Source organism: Schistocerca piceifrons, chromosome 4 (assembly GCF_021461385.2).
Source record: "Schistocerca piceifrons isolate TAMUIC-IGC-003096 chromosome 4, iqSchPice1.1, whole genome shotgun sequence".
Classification (NCBI taxonomy): Eukaryota; Metazoa; Arthropoda; class Insecta; order Orthoptera; family Acrididae; genus Schistocerca; species Schistocerca piceifrons.
The window spans coordinates 78,617,323-78,637,824 of NC_060141.1; positions in this window are offsets into that span (position 1 = coordinate 78,617,323).

Here is a 20,502-nt window from a genome sequence, read left to right on the forward strand (position 1 = left end):
TTATCACGTGATTTCATGAGTCTGCTACCAACAGATAAAGTTGAGTGTTGCGATATCGAAACGTATTATGTGTCATATGATAACTACGTTTTATTCGAGCTCTGTAGTAAGTGGATTCACGTTATCACTTCTGCAGAATAGCAAATGCGTATTATTCGTTTGTCGTGATCTGCTTTCTACAACATGGAATTCGCGAGCTGATATATAAATTTAATCGTGTCCTGGTGCAAAATAGTAAGAATAGAGAGGGAAGTGAAAACTGCATCTCACTGTCGACCAAAAACCAAGACACCATCATATGACGACCAGCGGAAAAATGCATCAGTCGGAGCACGAAAAAGGGGAATATGTTCATGTTTAAAGGACTGGTAGAAATGCGGGAAACCAGCTGCCCAGTCCTCATTCTGCACTCCTTTAGGATGCGAACATATTCACGCTCTTTTAGCAGAGGACTTTCTAAATTCTTTCACGAAGTCTCTCTTTGTAGTCAAACCCTCGTATTCAGCATCTCAAGTCATGGGATACCTCCTAATATCGTGTGGGACCTCCATTTTCCCAGCGTAGTGCAGCAACTCAACGTGGCATGGACTCAACTACTCACAGGAAGCCCCATGCAGAAACAATGAGCAGTGTTGCCTCTGTAGCCGTCCGTAATTGTGAAAGTGTTGCCAGCGCAGGATTTTGTACACAAACTGACGTCTCGATTATGTCTCGCAATTGTTCCATGGGTTTCATGTCGGAAAATCTAGGTGGCAAAACCATTCGCTCGAACTGTCCAGAATGGTCTTCAGACATATCGCGAATAATTGTGGCATGATGCACTGTCATTCATATAAATTCCATCGTTGTGTGGAAACATTAAGTTCGTGAATGGCTGCAGATGGTCTCCAAGTAGCCAAACATAACCATTTTCAGTGAACGATCGGTTCAGTTGGAACAGAGGACCCCGTCCGTTCTATGTAAACACAGCCTACAACATTATGGAGCCACCACCAGCTTGCACAGTGCATCGTTGACAACTTGGGCCCAATGCTTCGTGGGGTCTGTGCAACACTCGAACCCTATTATCAGCTCTTCCCTGCTGAAATCGTGACTCGTATGATCAGGCCACGGTTTTCCAGTCGTCTAGGGTCCAACAGATAAGGCCACGAGCCCAGGAGAGGCGCTTTTATTGCCACTTTCACTGACCATCAGTATCTCCTCTTTCTATTTGGCTCCTACTGCGACGGTTTTCATCTGTCTTTCTTTCTGTTTCATTGCCACTTTCTCTCTCCTATCGTTACTGCCTCTACTGTCTTTACCTCCCATTGGCACTGCTCCTCTCTCTTCCATCGTCACTGTCTCTCCGCTGTCCTTTTTCAGCATCAAAAAGTTCGAATATGTTCGCGAGCCATAATATTTAATGAGGAAAGCGAAATGAGGATTGAAGCAGCTAGTTCCCTACGTTCTTGTCAGGGTCTTTTAAAGAGGCTCATGCTCAATTTTTATCCTCCGACAGGAGCATTTTTTCGCAGGCTCCCTTCTTTTCCCTGTTACTGCAGTGAGTGCTGTTTATATAAAGCGAATTCTGTAGGTTAGTAAAGTTTTGACAGCTTATTTTTTTAGGCACATGTAGACATCGAATTCTGTAGGTTAGTAAAGTTTTGACAGCTTATTTTTTTAGGAACATGTAGACAACAGATAATTATGCATAATATAAAGTTAACACATTATCGTTTGGTTTTCATTTTTTTCTGGATACTTCAGTCGCCGATAGCACTACATGGAAAATGCCCGGCTTACGAATTGTATTTTAAAATAATAAAAAATGTTATTAGACATTTTTTACATAATTTGCAGTCTTTCCAGTTTTAGATAACGTTTCATTATCATCTTAAGTTATTTTCAGTCATGTTGACACCCTTTTTGGCCCATTTTTTTCACTGCGTTACCAATTTGCTCAGATCTGTATAGACGTGAAGTGTCCGTTATACAGAGACAGCTTGTCATAATGTTTTATTGGTGAAAACACGCTGACTAGAAACATAGTTTGGTGGCCTCATAAACCTTGTAATGGCCCTGTAACCCTTCCCATGTGTCCATTACGCCAGTTAAAACTGTATTTACGCCTTGCACCGGATATTACGTACATATTTTACGTTTATAATTATGGTAACGTATTCGAAAAAAAGTTTCAGTGCCCTCGAAATCCTCGTCACAGGAACGTATTGTAAAAATTTCCACAGTTTGCTATGAATAGAAATGTTAGAAGTGGCCATCCCCACAACTGGTACTTTTTTTTTTTCTCAGGAAGCGCCCATGAACGAACTACGCTTTTGTAAGCCGCCTAAGGTCCACCCTAAACCACACATAATGCAAAAGAGTCAACCGATTTCCTCAATTTGCCTGTCCTTGAGAAAATGCGTAATGTCAAAAATTTGACCCTGTTCTGTTACAGTATACCCATTGTTCCGATAGGTATACAAATCGTCGCTAGGACACTTGACCTCTTATATCTGTGAACAATAGGACCATACGAATGATTTCCTGTAGCTCATCGTACGATATTACAGTCTCTCCATCGTATAATCATAAAATAATTATACCTGTAACTTGTGGAAAGGTGGACTTTGCTCTGGAGTATAGTCCAGGATGTTTGTAGTCAACTTTTCTGATTACAGTAAGAAATGGGATCCAAACTGGCAACCTTAAATTGACAGAACGCAAGTCCTTCCTTTTTTGGGGTGTACTATTTTTACATCCACATTTATACTCCAAAATCCACTGTACACTGTATGGTGGAAGGTACTGCATACTACTGTTAACTATTTTCTGTCCAACTGACCGAGCGAGGTGGCGCAGTGGTTAGCACACTGGATTCGCATTCGGGAGGACAACGATTCAAACCCGCGTCCGGCCATCCGGACTTAGGTTTCCTTGATTTCCCTAAATCGCTTTAGGCAAATGCCGGGATGGTTCCTTTGAAAGGGCACGGCCGATTTCGTTCCCCACCCTTGACACCATCCGAGCTACTGCTCCGTCTTTCATGACTTCGATGTCGACGGGACGTTAAACCCACTCTTCGTTCCTTCCTTGGTCCTACTGAATTCGCGCATTGTCCGAGGGAAACATATAATCATCTGTATGTCTCTAAGAAGCGCCATAATGGTGGGAGCAGAATAGGAGGGCAGTCTTTCTCAGATACAGGCTCTCTAAATTTATCTAACTGGCTTAAACGAGAACTACGTCGCCTTTCTTCCAGATATTGCCATTTAAGTTCCCTGAGAATTAATGTTACACTTTCACATGACTTATAGCACCCTGTTACGTTCTTAGCAATGTGTCTGTCAGTTTGTTCTATTACATGTCTACAGTCATGCCAAACGCAAGATTAGTACTATATAATTGGTCGCACTAGCGTTCTTATTCCGTTTCCTTTACAAGTGAACAGTATTTTTCCAAAATTCTTCCAAATTCCAGCTTTTCCATTCCATTTCACTGCGTATTCGCCCAATTTTATTTCATTTAGCGCGCGGGATAGCCGTACGGTCTCGGGTGCCTTGCACGGTTCGCGCGGCTCTCCCCGTCGGAGGTTTGAGTCCTCCCTCGGGCATGGATGTATCTGTTGTCCTTGTGTGTAAGCCTAGGGACCGATGACCTCAGCAGTTTGGTCCCATAGAACCTTACCGCAAATTCAAAATCATTTTATTTCCTAGTGTTAGCCATTAATAGTGAAATGGTGTGACATGTTCGAGATGTTCGCTACTAATCTTGCAGTTGGATGCTATTAGGTTCTTTCTCTTTGTTATGGACACAATCTTGCACTTATTCAGATTTAATGAGATATACCACTCAATACACCAAGTCATAATCACGTACAAGTCTTTCTGCTTTTCACTGCCATTATCAGGCCCGGATCTAGGGGTGTTGCAACCGGGGTATCTGGGTGTATCTACCCCAGGCGCCCATTTCCGGGGGCGCCAAATTCATATTCTTGAAGAAAAAACCATGTTTCACAAAGCGCCTAGCATCCAGCGCTTGTTGGTCTGTCGATTATCATATGATTTTGAAACACAACGCTGTTGGTTTTTGAACGTTTTTAACGCATTCTAAATTGATTATTGAACGAATCATAAGTTGATTTTTGAATGGGTGCACAGCGTACGTGATGTCTTTGCCAGGGGAGTCCCCGTCGCATCTAGAAATAAAAAAATCTTTCCCCCAGACAAAAGGGAACGGGACTATAAGAGCTGAGCCGAATAAACCCGAACAGGTGAATGGCAATCACTGTTTGTTTATGTGGTTGATTCGGTGTGCGAATGATAAGCGTTATTATAATTACTAGCAAAATCCATAGATTCAAACTACCAGAGTAGAAATAAACGATTAACAGGAATCACAGGTAAAAAAGATTACATATTATCTTCTCTGTGAAAAAAAATGAAATATTGACAGTTAATTTTTGCCAGATCGCTACACTACTAAGGGCCAGTTGTACAGTCCCCAGTTAGCAGCCGCGTAAGTTCTATTGTCGGAATAGCGCGGAAAACGTGTTGTATAAACACGTAATAACGCCTAACCGGAGAATAAACGCGGGTTAACTAAACCGGTGATACTGGCGGGGTTAGTGGAGTTACCTGGAGAATAAATTTTGACAATGGCAGGAATAGTTACAGAACTAGTGCTGACAAGATTGTTCGTTAGAACGAGGAAGGAGAAGAAACGGCGCAACACACAAATTATATGGAAGAATATGACGATTACAAATTTATATAAAAATTTTGTACTACTACTACTTTCCGATTTAATGTTTGAAAAAATGGAGCATATGAACGAAATGTGAAACTGTTTACTAACATAAAACTTTTAGCTTGTAGTAGGGCAAATAGGTATTTATAATGGTATTTTGTGAAACATATTCTCTCGTGTTATTTATGTAAATGAGATGGTTAAAAGTGACCATTTGTGCCGTGTCAGTCTCGCTTATTTCGCGTATGTTACAACTGCCGCAATATTGGAAAGGTCTATTTCGTTTTATCTAGCAGACGGTGAAAAAATAGACTATCAAATCGAGAAACCACACTAGTCTTGAGTACTATTCATATTAACAAAATTTTCAGTTGTAGACAACGACATTTTGATTTTTCATGTGGCGAAACGTTTGACGAACTGTGATAAAGTAATATATTCTTTCGCAGAAACGAAAGCACGCCGTTTATAGTTGTAGCAAGATGAGAGAGGAAAAAAATGCTAGGACCTAAATATTAAGGAAATGTGTATTGCCTTATTCGTCTCTTGTCTTTACTGGTTTTGTTTTTTCTATATTTAATTTTATGTCACACGAAAGAGAAAGTTATTAGCTAATAGCCAAAGAAGAGTGCAAATTTTCTGAAGAGTTCTTATTCTCCCGGTCACAAATAATCCCACCCAGTATTTATTGTGTTTTTCTTAAAGTAGGGATAGGATGTCAAACCGGCGGACTGGGAGCAGGAGAGGCAACACTGGGCATTTTGATTTCCACTGACCTGGATATAGGTTTGATGGCTTCCATTACAAAATATACACTTTTGAATTCCACAGAGAGAAATACAGCGACGTGCGATAGAAGAATGCCGTGTGGACAGGCGTGCACTGTACTGTGGCACACTTAAGGCCAAAGCACAAGTCTCACATATGTTTTATACATAAAACTCTTCAGAAAGATGAGCGCTATAAAATGAATATATTTTTGAGGAAACCATTTTTTTAAATTTTAAAGTCCTACCTCAAGCAATGGAGGGGAGGAGGGGTGGCACTATCAAGTTTTTCCCTGGTTTGGAAATATCGTAGATCCGGGGCTGGCGATCGTGTTAAGACTTAACTTTCCTGCAGACAGTAGCATCTTCAGCGAACAAACTTACAGTGCTGCTGCTCCTGTTTGATAAATTGGTTGTGTACACTAACAATATTAGAGGTCATTTTACGTATAGTTGCTAAACACCTCACATTACTTTGTTTCTGTTGACGATTCGCCGTGCAGTGTAACATATTGGGCTGTATTAGTCAAAAATTGTTAGTGTCAGTCACGTACCTGTGAAGAATCGGGCCGTGCACGATAGTGTACGGTAGCAGTATGTGAGAAAAAACATCACGCGCTGTTGATGGAATGATCGTTTCATTAGCACCATCTGACGATAGCGGAACGGTTGTTCGCCGAGATATCGTAGACTTTCGAGGACTGTATCCGGCAGTACACCCGAGAAATTTGGAAGCAGCATCAACGGTGGGAAAGCCTCAGATCGCATATTTGTAAGTTCCTTCCAGCAGCTACTGTTGCCTTAAGATGGGCACGCCATATTCTCGCCGATACTTAGTAAAAGAATCGCGTGAACTTCTCGCTTTGCCGTTGTTCCTAGAACTGCCATGGAGTCGGCTACTAGTGCTATTTTATTCGGTGGGAATTTGAATTGCGCCGTTTTGCTGCTTATTGAAAATGAGAGTGCAGTTTAGAGCATGCCGCAGCATGGACTACGCTTTTCTTGGCTATTTCAGTATTCTAATCAGGGGAATGAAACTTTCGCTATGCAGAGAATTTTCCGTTGGATACGAAACCGAATCGCCGACTGCCATTTTATGCTAAAGCTAATAAGTACGCCACTTAAACACGCCTCAGGCCAGGAGTACACTGGGACGCCACCTGTGAAGGGCAGGGCCGCGCAGCGCAGCGAAGGTTTTTGTGACTCAACGGGTGTAAATATGACAGCGCAAATTGAGGCGCAAGGCAGGGTAGAGCACCGCTGTACACCTTCGGCGCGCAGTGTGTGCGACAGTTTACTCCGCGAGCGCCACGCACCTGTCGGGCGGGCGGCGTACAGACCATGTGCTCTCGCGGGGTCGGTGCGATACTCCGCTGCGTTTCCCTGCCCTGCTTTCGTCGGCTGCGTCTCAATGCAGCCATGCCCTCCCTGACCTATTCAACGCAGACCTCTCATTTTCCTTCCAAACTCTGCAGAGCCTCATTTTGGTTCAGTGAGACCGGTTTGGGGGACTTCCCGACTGTGGGCTTTGCGAACGGTGACGTCAACGTGGTGTTTCCGACTACAAATATTTTAACAAACTGTCAATTGGTTTCTGTTTCGGATTCTTCGGCTGATGTTTGTTTGATGATTTTTCTAGCGTTTCGGCAGCACGAGTGGCTGTCATTGCCAAAGCTTCACCCCCCATTGCTGGTGGAGGACTGGAGTTTAGCTCGTGGCCGCAGATTAAATGTATTTGGTGCTCCAACGTCCGAGGGCCTTTCCGTGGTCATTACCGCTGCGTTTCCCCCCTTGCTACCTGTAACGGTTGTTCGCTGCTGCACGGGAATGCGGAGCCGTTCACCTTGAGGCTGTCCTCTCTCTTTCTGAGGTTACTGCCATATCTGTGAATTTCTGTAGTCTCCCCGAGTAAGCAGATGTGGTAGCTCTACGCTGTGGTCCGTTTCACGTAGCGCGTGCTCCGGCACGGCCGATTTCTCCACCCGACCTAAACTGCAATGCCCCTTGTCATCGTCCAGTCACTCCGACATCCACTTTTCGACAAGTACGGGGTATGTCGTATATTCCATATGTTGTAACTGGGTCTCTTTTGTCGTATGCCAATCTGAAACACTCTTTGTGGTGTCACCGCCAGACACCACACTTGCTAGGTGGTAGCCTTTAAATCGGCCGCGGTCCGTTAGTATATGTCGGACCCGCGTGTCGCCACTGTCAGTGATTGCAGACCGAGCGCCGCCACACGGCAGGTCTAGAGAGACTTCCTAGCACTCGCCCCAGTTGTACAGCCGACTTTGCTAGCGATGGTTCACTGACAAATTACGTTCTCATTCGCCGAGACGATAGTTAGCATAGCCTTCAGCTACGTCATTTGCTACGACCTAGCAAGGCGCCATTATCATTTGCTATTTATCTTGTGATGCATGTACCGTCAGACCGATGTTCACCAATTATGGATTAAAGTTAAGTATGCCAAGTCACAACACTCTTTTTTGTCGTTTTGTATGTGGTTTTTACGGCGAGTTTGCGCAGTGTACTTCCGATTCCTTCCTTTACCGTGGGAATGTATGTCAGATAGGCCTTACCCGACATTTCTTCTTCCGATGTGTCACTTCGCCCAGTGTTTGATTCCGTGACATTTGTTATGGATCTGACGGCACCCATTGCTGCTCAGAACGCTTTTCAGGTGTGGCGACTTGCGTCTGATGTGCTCCTGGACACAAAACGTCCGTAACCGACAGGACCGAAAGGAATAAACAACTGTCAGGGTTTAACGTACCGTCGACGGCGAGGTCGTGAGATACGGAGCAAAAGCTAGGGCTAGGGAAGCTAATGAATTCGAATCTCCGTATATTCGCATTGTCCATCTATTTTCGTGACTAGGAGAGGTCATCACTTTCTCAAAGCCCTTCTGTCCTTCATTTTCTAATGTTTCGGCTGATAAAGATTTAACGATAGTAGAAAGCATGTTTTTATTTTTGTTTATTTGATGTTTTGATCGTTTCACCGTACTTCCCCCGACAGAAAGGACGCAGTTTACGTTGCTGCCTGGCGTTCTCATTGCCGCAGCCCTCAGGACGATTCAGTGTAGATGAGAAACCGTCACTATCATCATGTACTGTGCAGGTGTATAGCAAAGCTTCTAGGGATTTGACAAACTGGTATGGAATGCCGCAAATATTGTACAGAATCTCCTAAATGTTTACTCTGGAACACATTTGGTCGCCACGCATGCAGTAGCAAAGGTCTGCTGTCTCTCGTCGCGCATATTCGTCGCACATGTCTATAATTCGTTAACATACGGAGTGCCTGTGGGGCGTGGAGATAACACTGAGAATGGAAACAGATGAAAGAGGTGAGCTCCGTTCCAGGCATCCAGTCTTTTGTAAGTGTGTGTGTGTGTGTGTGTGTGTGTGTGTGTTTTGCTTTATAAACTTATTATATGCATTTATTCATTGAGACTCCGGGTAACACTTCGAAATTTTGGTAGAATTCATGTCTGTGGACATGTGTGCAAGATTCGTTTTAATTATTTATGATGTAAGATTAAAAGCCAGAAATATCACATTTTAGATTTATTCATTAAGCTTCTGGTCTCATCGTTAACATGACTAATGAATTCACTGCCCTAACAAGTGCAATTTCTGGCGAGTGTGTATATTTTTGAGAAATGAAAAGCTTTCGCAGTATCATTTGAAATGCCTCCGACTCAGCGATGAAATATATTTTTTCGGTATTGTCCTCTGTAATAATTTGTTTTCAAATATACCTAGCTAGAAAATTTACAGTGTTGAACATAACTGATGTCGGTACGAGTTTGGTAAATACAGTGCCTAATGCAGACCAAAGTCGTCGTCGTCACCCCCCCACCCCCCACCCCCATTTTAAGTTCTTCCCCCTTAGTAATAATTTATAAGGTCGTTTTTGTTCTGAGAAAGTGAACAATGTTTACTTTAATTCTGAGTCGTTCTAAAATTTTTTGGGTAACCTCATCTTAACTTTGAACATTTGTAAAATATATCTTTTTGGATGTTTGCTTATAATGTTCGACTCAAGTCTTTTCACGGACCAGGTTTCACAATTTCACATCGATACATTTTATCTTCTCCATTTCCCGTGAAAATTTGTATGATCCTGAAGCAAATACGTTAATCACGACACGCTCACGCTGAGACGGGAAACGTCATGGGTAATACTACTTACTCACAACTGTCGGTACTGTTTAGAACTTATGCATTTTCAAGGAAGGAGACCAACAGAACAAACTTATGCATAATCATACAAAACTGTAGATAGTAATCAACATATGCATTATAAATGTTCTGAAACTAAAAATTCACATTAACAAAACCGGAGAATATCTCGCTCAGTACCAAAGTAATTAAGGTACAGCAAAGTAGTTGCTGCAGGATATCTCCGTTTCTAACGCCGTAGACGCTTGGGAGCGACATTATATGCTTTCTATGAGGTGCATCAAGAGCTCTGTTGGCACTCGATTCCATTGCTATGAAAGAGCAGTGCGGAGGTGTGTGCGGCGAGAGCTGGACTAGATTTAGTCTTCCCATTTACTCTCCGCAGGATTCAGTTCCGATGTCCAGTCCACGCGATGGAGATATTCACCTGGAAGAAACTCATCTACCAGAGCGGCTAGATGCGGAGTAGCATTATCGCTGCTTAAAAGGAAGTCTGGAGCATTTATAACTGTATAGTTATATATTTGATCTCTGGAGTCACATACGTACGTCATAACGAAGATGCAAAGTAGCTACGAACGTTTGCCGAGTCTCTAAATAGCCGACAAAGCATATGGGTCGCTAAAAAACTGTGATTTGTGTCTGAGTCGCTTGAGGCGTCCGATGATTCTGTTCGGTAAGAAAAGATTGTCTTCGTACATTACGATCTCACCGTCTTTCATACTACCAATTAGTCAGTGTGTGGTTAATGTATATTCATTTAGTTATTATTAAAACACCTTTTCATGTGGTACAAGAATGCTCCTTTTCTGGACAGACATACAGCACAATTCAGATTTCTGCTCAAATGTTGATAGTCATTCACAGTAATTGCTTGCGTTTTCTCCTTCAGTTTTGTTCTCCATTCTGCTTAATTTTCGAACATTAGAATGTACTTAAAATGTATGTGACGCGATGTTTTGATTTTAAATCAGCTACGTAAATTTTCACTCCAATTGGAAGCTATATTCTGGGTTCAACTGCTCTCTGTATAAACATAAGTGAAATAGCAGAGCAAGATTCATTCGAATGTGCTGGATTAATGCAACATATAAGGCTTTGATGAGACCTACCACAATAAAGGAATAACTACCACTGCACGCAGTGTATGCCTCATACGAATCGTTATACAAATAAACGAGTAAATTTCGGGACAAATACAGTCGTAGTAATGAAGTGATCATTTTTTGTGGAGGGAATGAGTGGTACGGTAGTGTACTTTGTATTTTATAGGAAGTATTACTAATACACGCATATGGATGCCAGCTGCTTCACTGTTGTTACTCTTTTAATATTTGCCGAGAGTACTGACAGATCTTGATAGGAGAAATTTAAGCACAGATGTCAAAGACTGTGTGGTACGCACCAGGGATTACATAATCACAAGAAAACGTCCAGTCGCATGTTTCTTGCTAAGTGAAAGTCTCCTTCCTAGTGCAGCATTGTGCTTATTACATGTCAGGCGTTTTCGCCATTCATGTTTCTGACTTTTAAGAGCACGAAGTATAAGAGCAATTGGAGCAGAACAGTGGCTTCGGTATTGAAAACGTCCCTCTTACGATTGGTAGTTTTTAATGGCGAGCACGAAAAACTCTTCTGCTTTTTGCGGAAAGTTAAGTAAACAAATGTCTCATTCGCCAGAAGTTTTTAGTCTTGAAGTTACGATCTATTCGTGTCAGAATCCATGTAAGACGGCCAGTGGAACGAAAAGCTGCTGACAGGGTCCTATATCGACGCAGCGTCTTAATCTTCATACGTTACAAAGACCCCGGTCGTGTTCTTGTGTCTGTATATGACGGCTAGTCTTATGAACTACTATAGAGATTTTGACTCGATTTTCGCTAATAGATAAACCGCTTCACGAGGAAGGTCTGTGTGTATATTTTTTTTCTCGCTGCACGAGCCAGGTCGACCGGCCGTAGATACCTGGTGATACCCGAGGGAAGTTGGGGTTTGCCGCTAGCGCCAAGTAATTACGTCACGTTTTCATCGTTGTGGGCATACTCCTGAATATAGGCGTCTGAGAGGCTGCGAACGTGCGAAACGCCGATGCCGACGTGTCGAATGCCAGATAAGCTGTTATCGGAAATAGCTTCTGATCCATCCGATCACCGACTTCACAAGCGGTGTTTTCCCACGCGCCATAGCAGCTATCGGCTGCGGCACTCACCGAGCGTTTCAAAGGGCCTGCTTTATACCCGTTCTAAGTGGAACGTTCAGAACAGCAAAACTGAAACAAGCGTACGATACGCATTCACGAGGATGCGCCACTTCACTTCATCATATTCTCCTTAACTAATAGTCACAGCAGAGAACAACTGAAATTTCTTAATGGAAAAAAGGAAAAACAAAAACATAGCGGAGCCGATTCTTTGTACAGTGACGTGAGAAACGGGACAGTGTCTCCTGTTGTGGTTAACTGTGGAGTACTCAACGCAACGCAGCGGAAAGTAAGCAACACACAGAACGAGATAAAACAACCATTTTAAAGTATTACGAAACGGAAAGCAGAGTACTGTGAATTCAGTTCAGTTCAGAGGTAGCTGGCGGAGTACTGACGCTGTACGTATTACGGTGATGGGGCACGCAGAATGTGCTTTTACATTTACTGAACAGCTGTTGGTAACCAAAGCCAACCAAACACTTTTCAGTAAATTATGCACAATGAGCTGTGGGGATTTGAAGTGGTAATTTCTGAGGTTGTTCAGGGATATTTTCTGAGTATTTTGGCATGAGCGACAGGTGATCTCCGGTGGCTCATTACAGAGTATTATTTTAATTGTGATGTGTTAGATGCTTTACCTCCAATTACCTTTGCTTTGTCCGCAGCTCGTGGTCGTGCGGTAGCGTTCTCGCTTCCCACGCCCGGGTTCCCAGGTTCGATTCCCGGTGGGTTCAGGGATTTTCTCTGCCTCGTGATGACTGGGTGTTGTGTGATGTCCTTAGGTTAGTTAGGTTTAAGTAGTTCTAAGTTCTTGGGGACTGATGACCATAGATGTTAAGTCCCATAGTGCTCAGAGCCGTTTACCTTTGCTTCCCTTAAAAGTACATTTACAGCAGTGAAACAAAACCCTGAAATGTGTAATCGTCGAGGGTTCACCACAAAACGCAGATTAAAGCAACAGTCCTCTGATACAAACGCTGTGTGCTGTGGTTGCCGTCGACGCGGGGACAGCTCAACATAGCATCGCTGTACGGCTCTTCCATGGTAATTAGTGGACTAATACATGAGGCTCATATCGGTCACTTGTGCATCAGCAAACTACATTGTATCACTGCTCACCTGCAATTAACACCGGGGAAAAAAAGGAAGACGGAACCGAACGGTACTGAAGGCAAAAGTGAAGTGGACATTACTGTTGTCCATAACAAGTGCAGTTCTGAACAGGCTTGTTCCCTAACAAGACAGCTATAACCGTCGTCATTTGCACTGATGTGCAGATTTGTCAATGGAATACAGCTACAAAGGTAAATGGGACTAGATGTCAAGTGAAATGCAATTACTCGGTAACAAGCCAACGGAGATACCGGGTGTCTCGTACCAAAATAATCCCCTGTACCAAAATACTCAAAAGAAATTTTCCCTGAACCACCACCGAAATTTTTAGGAAGAAATAAGGGTTCAATTGTTCGCCCTTCTTTGGCTTTGGAAGACAATGCATTTAAGGCTAAACGCCTTGGAGACTTAGAGCGAACACTGCAAACCGATGTACAGGATGCTTGTAATTAAACTTTCGCTACTTGAGAGGACTCCCGTGAAAAACGAGGGACCTTAGGACAATGAAACTTTGTGGAAACATTTGTAAGAACATGCTGAAGAGAAATAACGAATAAAGCATTGAAAGAAACATAATTTTAATTTCCACATGACAGGGTAACAATTGTTAATTGAATACCATATTTAAGTTCCACGTTAGAAACGTTGTTCAGTGTGACGGCCATCTGTATCTACGACAGCCTGGAACCGCACTAGGGGCAACATTTCACAGCTGTTCGCAGATCTTTTCGAACGGTGGGCCATGGAATGTTCAGCTGTGGGGACACAGCTCGTGCACTGCTGGAAGATCGCTCATTGCGTCCAGAATTCTCAGCCGTGGCAACAGTAAGGTCTTCAACAAATTCTGGCGCAATTGGTTGTCGGTCTCTCCCTGGAGCAATTCCCAAATCGCCAGTTAATTCCAACTCCTGAATCATGTCCTTGAACCCTGGTGCGGAAAGAGGACCTCTCCGGATTCCTTTAATGCCTTTATACTCGGGAAGAGCAGTACCACTGTGGCTGTTCTTCTGATAAAACAGGTTTACGAGTAACGCCCCGCTGACCTTGTCGAGAGCCACGTTAACTATTTGCAGTTGTAGTACACATTGATGCTTGAGTTTCAACCCCACGTTGCCGCACCAGTCTCAGCGCCTAATGGCAAGTCATGACACTAACACTGTTAACAACGCAAATCCTTCAGCGCACAGTCCGAACGTCATGCCCTAAACTTGCGATAAATAATGTTCCATCTACATGGCTCAAGTAGCGAAAGTCTGATTATAAATACCCTTCATTTGCTTGGATGCTCTGCAGCAAAGAATTTGCATGCAGACTTTGTGGTTGCCATTCTGCGGCATCTAACCACAACTGCGGTTGCAAGTCGCCACCCTGAAGGCAGCTTGTGTACAAGGAGAGGAGTAGTGTGTGTATTACGGTACTTACAAAGTGTCGCAGGAGGCAGTGTTCACAGTGCGCTTCTGGAAATCAGGATTTATCGCTCGATTGGTTGCATTCAGTATTCTTCGTTGATGAACCACGATATTGCCCGGGCACTGATCGTTGACGTACATAGGCCGGAAAAGTACCAGAGGGATATTGCCGTCGATCAGTATAATTGGGAGATAAGAAACGGAGATCTAGGCGAACATGCGTACAATATTAGTTCCATTGGAGTAGCCAGAAACTCCATGTACACTCCGATGGAGGCACGGCTTCCCAGAGGGATATCGGAAAAAATCTGAAAACCGGCTTCGAATAATGACAAAGAAAGCTTATGACAGTAGTGTGGAGTGTCAGGAGCTCGTCTAATAAAAAAAATGGTTAAAATGGTTCTGAGCACTATGGGACTTACCATCTGAGGTCATCAGTCCTCTAGAACTTAGAACTACTTAAACCTAACTAACCTAAGGACATCACGCACATCCATGCCCGAGGCAGGTTTCGAACCTGCGACCGTAGTGGTCGAGCGGCTCCAGACTGAAGCGCCTAGAACCGCTCGGCCACACCGGCCGGCTCGTCTAATCAGTCAGTGGTCACAATCCTGCTGACGCTGCAGTTATAAAACTAGTATTTAATACTAAAGTCCAGGCGGCTGCTGTATTGATATTGTTGTTTAACAGATTCAGTGAATACTTGTCAAAGAATGAGATTTTCACTCTCCAGCGGAGTGTGTGCAGATATGAAACTTCCTGGCAGATTAAAACTGTGTGCCGAACCGAGACTCGAACTCGGGACCTTTGCCTTTCGCGGGCAAGTGCTCTACCATCGAGCTACCCAAGCACAACTCACGTCCCATCCTCACAGCTTCACTACTGACAGTACCTCGTCTCCTACCTTCCAGACTTACTGCAGGTAGGAAACATCCCTAGGTTGTGGCTAAGCCATGTCTCCGCAATATCCTTTCTTTCAGGAGTGCTAGTTCTGCAAGGTTTGCAGGAGAACTTCTGTAAAGTTTGGAAGGTAGGAGACGAGGAACTGGCAGAAGTAAGCTGTCAGGACGGGGCGTGAGTCGTGCTTGGGTAGCTCAGTTAGTAGAGCACTTGCCCACGAAAGGCAAAGGTCCCGAGTTCGAGTCTCGGTCCGGCACGCAGTTTTAATCTGCCAGGAAATTTCACTTGTTGTCAAGTTTAGGTGAACTTCAAATGGACTAACGGTTGCCATCTGAAAAACTAATTTTACAAGTGTACAACTGTACTCATTTAAATCGTATATCATGATTTGACTTTGGATGTTATTAATTTAAAGACTGTATTTTTATAAGAATGAAGGGAACAAGAAATAAATAAAATAAGATTTGAGGCAGAGTTCCTACACTAGCCCCACCTGTCGGCTACAACTTAATTTTTGGATAATTTTTTGTGCCAAGTTGTTAATGGTTGGCCCGATTACGCATAGCTTTTTTAATATCGACGCTGAGCCTTGATTTGCAAGGTCTAAATTTTTTGCTGAGTGAACTTCTAAAACACATTTTTCAACTTTTTAATTTTCATCTTTTGAAGCTTGACGTTGTATGATAATTGCTGTCGCTCTTTATGTTGCTCTAATCGTAATTGCAGAAAATGGCGGTAGTCGAAACGGCATAATAAATAAAAAAAATTATTAAGCTATCTTCACAACATATTCGCAGTGACTGCGGTCTGAGATAGGAAATATATTTCCTTTATTAACAGCTTGATCTGCTTTGGTGACTACCACCTGTACTCCCATCTCGGCAATATACGAACATCATCGTTTTGTGAGAGACGAACAGTCAAACGAAAGGCACTGTAGTCAACAGAGAGCTATCTTGGACATGTGAAAATTGACGGCAAAAGGAAAGAATAACTGGTAAACCATTGTGAGCTGAATGGCTCAAGGAAAACAAGACAAAAAAGTTTTTACTTGACGGGGAACTGTATGTAGTACAGGGTTACAATTTCGTCATCACTGAAAAGATAACGATAATCATAAGCTACAGACGAAGGAGACGTAATGATCATCGCCGTTTCCAAAGCAAATAACTGTATTTGATTTTGTTAGTCGCTGTTACATGTCGTTCGCCTTCGCTTCGGCACACGTTGTTATGTAGACGTTACCCACACTTACAATGAAAAATAGCTCGAGGCTCTCGGGGCTTCACCATCAGATCGCTGACCTATGGGTTATTAGTGGAGTAGGCTATGCTAGCATTTATAAATGCTGCGAATAAACCTGTTAGACCTTGCTTAACTGGGTGCACGAAATCACATAACTACACGGTACGGCAGGCTGGCATACAGAGAGGGGTATCAGGTAATCAGAGTGAAGATTTGCTAAGACAACGCTGAAATTGTTCAGCTCGATCTTACAAGATATCTCGGCCTTAAATCTGACACCGAACACACCACGCACTGATAACACCTTTACTTTGTATCAAGCCGGCTACACTAATTTCTCCATTGTCTGATCTCAGGTTTCTGTCAGTATTTCGTTTTAATGATACTACTTACCGCAGCTCGCCTCCGCTAACTTTACCTACCATATTTTCCTGGGTTTATCTTAAAGCTGATTTCCTTCCCCGTTATCTCTTGAAATGCGTGTGTGCTTCCCAACGGAACTCAAATTTTCTACACCGGTTAAAGTGCATTGTTGGAAGTTGAGTTAATTTTCACCCATTGCTTCCATGACTTCCGATTGCAAGCGTCTTGTATATAGTGTCATTGACAGTTTTTTTTCTTTTTTTTTTGTACAGAAACAAGTGAAATAGACGTGCCAAAAACATTTGAAGGTGTGTTGCACCAGAACACACTAAGTATTGTTACGAGCGATTTCATCAACCTCTGTGGTAGAAACGGCTTAATTTCTTGTTCGTACCACGAAACAAGTCTTGGCAAACAGATCGAACTTGTCAAGAATATTAGATACCCATCGATCGAGGGTTAAAATGAAATAGGCAGTCAAAATCTTCAGTGCCGATATGCGTGCCCACCAGTGTACCTATGATCGAGCGTTTCCCTGAAGAACATGATTCGAGAATGTGCTGTGCTGTGCGGTTGATGGTTAGCATTGAGATGACACGTCGCTTCGGGAGAACCCCGTCGGCACAGTTGCACTCGGATTCGATTCCTGTGCCTCTGCGCAGCGGTCACCAAGGCTCATTCCCCTGAAAAAGTGTTCTAACCTCATTTGCCTACTTTGTGCTTAGTCATTATCCTGAATTCAGCAAACAAATTCCTTGGCTCATCTGCCTCCATTTTACAGGCATTTTTTAGGTCTTCTACTATAGTCTTCACCCTGATCCGCGCGTTTGTTGCCCTGTCTTGGTTGAAATGGCTCTGAGCACTTCGGGACTTAACTTCTGAGGTCATCAGTCCCCTAGAACTTAGAACTACTTAAACATAACTAACCTAAGGACATCACACACATCCTTGCCCGAGGTAGGATTCGAACCTGCGACCGTAGCGGTCGCGAGGTTCCAGACTGTAGCGCCTAGAACCGCTCGGCCACAACGGCCGGCTGTTGCCCTGTCTGTTCTAGTAATTCCTACCATGCCTCTCTCCATTGCTCACTAACTAACTATAGCTGTTTGAAATATTCGTATTTTCGCGTAAGAAATCCACTCCGCACTGCACTAAGTCAAAACTAGTGGTACATACACACTGATTAAAAGCTTTCATTTTAGGCATATTGAAGGTTTAGTACTGAAAACTATTTAATTTACCAAAAGCAGTCGAATCCATTTTCATTCTGGTGTTTATTTCTTTCGTTAATCACTCAGACGTTCTCTTCAACTGCCCTGAATACAAAAAGTCACAACTGATTCTGTGATGTCATTATTAATTATTCCTAATTCTGAATTTTTTATTCTACGTTATTTTATTCTTATAATAATTAACTTTTTGGCTTTACTTCTAACTTTGCTTTTCTAAGTTCTTCCATTCTTTGTTGTATGAACCATCCGTACTAGAAGCAAACAGCACATCGTCATCCGCAATTTGGTGATTGATATATGTTCCATTAGCACTATAACCACTTCATTTTCCCAATGTAAGGATCTGAAAACTTGGAAAGATAGTACAGAAAAAAATATTCGCCATATTCTGCAGTCTTTTGCCCTCGCCCCCTTGCTCTCGTGGAAATTGAACCGATGGAGTGGTTAAATGTATTCTACAGTTATGACTGATCCTACAAATCAAATCTTATTTGAAACTTCTTGGATGCTTGAACAGTGTGAGGAGGAGACTGGAATCCAGAATCGTGTCTACCGCGGGCAGTGCTCCTACCGACTGCGCTAGCAAGCCGGGACTCAGGAACTTTTTTTTTATTCTGATTTAAGTTTTTTTAGTCATTTAAAATTTGCATTGAAAATGATCAAAAACTCGAAACCGGCAAGCAGATAAACAAAAACTTTTGTGAGCACTGGCTTATACCCTGTATACCAAATTTAGGGAGTTCACGGACGCTCTCCGCCAGCAAAGTGGCAAGTGTACTATTATTTTCGCTCAATGCCTGTAATGCCTGTTGGTCGGGCTTCATCCACAGTTCAGAAGCGCTACCAACAGGCATTACCCCCTCCATTGAGAAAGGCTAACTTATAGCCGAAATCTAGATCTGCACAATAAAATTTAAAAAGGACGACTCATCGCTGCAATCTATAATTTACAATTGTAAACAACACAGCCAACAGTGAAAATGTAACTTGGATGAAATAATCGTGGATGATAACGAAGGAGGTAGTGAAAAAACTCGAATTAGCTCTCGTTTCCAAGTTAAAGGGTGTTCATTTAATTATAATTATATTTTATTAGCATTCATTGTCAGTCCCTACTCGTATATGCTTCGAAATCCCGCTGATCGTAGAGTGATGAAGTTTCAGGCAACAAGAGCTTTGTGTATTTTGTCGCTGTGTTTAGCCCAGGCTCGTAGCAGCAAGGTTAAGGGAAAAACTGAGCATGTTTCATTTAAGCGTAGTTCTGTTAGTGTGCCGGAAGAATATGTCACTGCTGTGTAGTTCGTGCGTGCGGTCATTTTTATGTCTGTGATTCAGTATGTCTCGCAAATGCGTAAACAGAAACAGTGCTGACAACTTTTGCTACATTTGCCGACAGGCTACATTGGAATCGCAAAGGAGGCCAATAACGCCATATATTAGGAAGGCGTGCAGACTGTACTTTGGCTGTGAAATCGGGGACCAGAACGAGCCATGGGCTCCTCATGTATGTCTTGTGTCTCGATTCGTCATTCGTGGTTAAATCGTAAAAGATCTTCCATGGGCTTTTCTATACTCATGATCTGGCGAGAACCATCAAACCGTGTGAATGACTGTCACTTTTGTATGACAACTTCATTAATACATGATATTTCGAAGAAGAAAGTGTCTTCCTCGACATATCCTAACATACCGTCGGCCACGCGATCAGTGCCTCACGGAGACGGACTGCCTGTTTCTGTCCCAGTGTCCCACCTGTTGGTGACAGTGACGATGGCGGTAGTGAAACTAGTTCTGCACCATCACTTTCAAAAATCAATTCTTCGAGAAATCCTGATTTTGTGTGTAACGATGAGTGTACAGAGATTCACAAAATAATACTGTGTTAACTTATAACCTAGTGGGAGATCTGGATTTGCAGAAATGTAAGTGTGAACTGTTGACATCAAGATTATAACAGTGAAATTGTCTTAACGAGGCGGTAAACGTGACTGCGTTCCGTAACCGGCATATGCCATTTCTTCCATTTTTCGGAAGTGAAAAGCTCATGGTATTTTGTAGTGATGTACAGGTACTAATGGCAGCCATGGGCATTGACTATAAAAGTGATCAGTGGAGCTTGTTCACCGAGTGCTCCAAAGTAAATCTGAAGTGTGTGCTACTTCATAGGCAACGTGTTACCGTAAACTGCGATTGGGTATGCTACATGGAAGAAACATATGATAACATGAAACAACTGTTATTGATGCTGAACTATGACAAGTTTAAGTGCCAGATTTCTGAGGATCAGAAAGTCATAGGCATATTACTTGGGCCACAATACGGCTACACCAAATTCTGTTGATGCCTGTGCAT